This window comes from Chroicocephalus ridibundus, chromosome 28 (genome assembly GCF_963924245.1).
Source record: "Chroicocephalus ridibundus chromosome 28, bChrRid1.1, whole genome shotgun sequence".
NCBI classification, from domain to species: domain Eukaryota; kingdom Metazoa; phylum Chordata; class Aves; order Charadriiformes; family Laridae; genus Chroicocephalus; species Chroicocephalus ridibundus.
The window spans coordinates 194,685-197,370 of record NC_086311.1 but is presented as its reverse complement, the minus strand read 5'-3'; positions in this window follow the sequence as shown (position 1 = coordinate 197,370).

The following is a 2,686-nucleotide window of genomic DNA, read 5'->3' as shown; positions in this document are numbered from 1 at the left end:
GCCCAGTGCTTGGGGGAGGAGGGAGGGGAGGAAAAAAATAATGGGGAAAAAAAAAAAAAAGTAAAAAATTATTTTCTTGGTGCCGTCCGATTAAAAAGAAGTTTAAAGGGGCACCAGGCTTTGCTTTTTAGTTTTCTTAAAAAGCGGAGGTGTGCCCCCTGGTGCTGAGCCGGCGGCCTGTATAATGTTTTGTAAGTAATTTTTTAAGTTGTATTGTAATATATCATCTATAATTTTGCTGCTTTTGGGGGATCGGTTATTTTTTATTTGCTTCTTTTCTCTAAATTTCCGCTAGCTTACCTACGTGATGCCCTTGGTCGTGAAATTCCTCCCTGCAGCGAGGAGTTCCCATCCTGGGGAGAAAGTGGGGGAATAAACACGCGTGCACGTAAATCCCCCGTTAGTCCAAGGGGGCTGCTCCCTCCTGAACATCTGGGCCACAAAACGCGTCGCAGCGGCTCCTAACAAAAGTCTTGCAAACTAAAAAGAAAAAGCTGTGACAAAAAAAAGAAAGAAAAAAAAAAGAGTTCTGGGAAAATACACTGGAGCGCTGCGGGGTTTTCAGCTCTCGTAGGAGCTGGCACCGTGGAGGATGGTGGTCTCCTCCAGCCGTAGGGAGCTTTGGGGGAGTAGGTAACACCATGGGGTGGGGGGGAAAGGTTGTGGCAACCCTTGGGAGGACCAGCAGCCATCTGGGCTGGGCTCGCTAAGGGCACTGGGGTGTCTTCTCCTGCGTTAACACCCAGAAAGTTTCCAGCAGCCCCCAGGATATCTGGGAATGTGGCTCTTCCCACAGAAATGGACCCGCAACCGCGTGCGCTCGCCATTCTCCCTCCTCACACCGGCGTCTGTTCTTCCCCCAGCTCTTCCCACAGATGTGCCTGCGCTTGGTCGCGGGTGGCTACCAGAGCGCCGATCCGACCGTCCACATCCCCTATAAATCCACACATCCCCATCCCTGCTCCGGTTCACCCACAGAGACCGTAAACCCACCGGTCACTGTCACCAATGTGCCGCCGCTGTGGGTCACCATCATTCATGGTGTTTCCATCATGGCAATGCCAATGTACACCCCTCTCCGTGCCAGGAGTGGGAAGCAGCAGTGGTGCGAGGGGGGAAAAGGGCGACAGGCGGCAGCACTAGGAGAACATGGCGGGAGGCGGCAGCTCCGTGAGGAGAAAAGGGCGGGAAGCAGCAATGGCGTGAGGAGAGCAGGGTCAGAGGCAGGATCACCATGAGGAGAACATGGCGGGAGGCGGCAGCTCCCTGAGGAGAACATGGGGTGAGGCAGCAGCGGCGTGAGGGGAAAAGGGAGGGAAGTGGCAGCACCATGAGGGGGAAAAGGGTGGGAAGGGGCAGTGGTGTGAGGAGAACATGGCGGGAGGCGGCAGCACCGTGAGGTGAAAAGGGCGGGAAGGGGCAGCTCCATGAGGGGGAAAAGGGCAGGAAGCAGCAGTGGCGTGAGGAGAGCAGAGCCAGAGACAGCAGCTTCATGAGGAGAACATGGCGGGAGGCGGCAGCTCCATGAGGTGAACAGGGCAGGAAGGGGCAGCGGTGTTAGGGAGAAAAGGGCAGGAAAGCGGCAGCACCGTGAGGAGAACATGGCGAGAGGAGGCAGGTCTGTGAGGAGAACATGGACAAGAGGTGGCAGCACCATGAGGTGAAAAGGGTGGGAAGGGGCACCTCCATGAGGAGAACAGGATGGGAAGAAGCAGCACTGTGAGGGGGAAAAGGGTGGGAAGCGGCAGTACCATGAGGTGAAAAGGGCGGGAAGGGGCAGTGGTGTGAGGAGAACGTGGCAGGAGGCGGCAGCTCCGTGAGGGGAAAAGGGTGGGAAAGTGGCAGCACCGTGAGGAGAACATGGCGGGAGGAGGCAGGTCTGTGAGGAGAACATGGACAAGAGGTGGCAGCACCATGAGGTGAAAAGGGTGGGAAGGGGCACCTCCATGAGGAGAACAGGATGGGAAGAAGCAGCACTGTGAGGGGGAAAAGGGTGGGAAGCGGCAGTACCATGAGGTGAAAAGGGCGGGAAGGGGCAGTGGTGTGAGGAGAACGTGGCAGGAGGCGGCAGCTCCGTGAGGGGAAAAGGGTGGGAAAGTGGCAGCACCGTGAGGAGAACATGGCGGGAGGCGGCAGGTCTGTGAGGGGAAAAGGGCAGGTAAGTGGCAGCACCGTGAGGAGAACATGGCGGGAGGCGGCAGGTCTGTGAGGGGAAAAGGGCAGGAAAGTGGCAGCACCGTGAGGAGAACATGGCGGGAGGCGGCAGGTCTGTGAGGGGAAAAGGGCAGGAAAGTGGCAGCACCATGAGGAGAACATGGCGGGAGGCGGCAGGTCTGTGAGGAGAACATGGGGTGAGGTGTCAGCGGCGTTTGGGGAAAAGGGCGGGAAGTGGCGGCTCCGTGAGGAGAACATGGCGGGGGGCGGCAGCTCCGTGAGGGGAAAAGAGCGGGAAGCGGCGGCTCCGTAAGGAGAGCAGGGTCGGAGGCGGCCTCCCCGTCAGGAGAACATGGCGGGAGGCGGCGGCTCGAGGGACAATGTCCCTCACGGTCGCTGGAGGGCGCCGGTCGGTGCCGCCGCTGCCATTCCCTTCCTCTCTCCCTCCCTCCCTGGCCGAGCGCGGTGAGGCAGCGGCTGCCCGGCCATGGCGGCCCCGTCCCCCTCAGGGCTGAGTCGGGGGAGCCTCTGG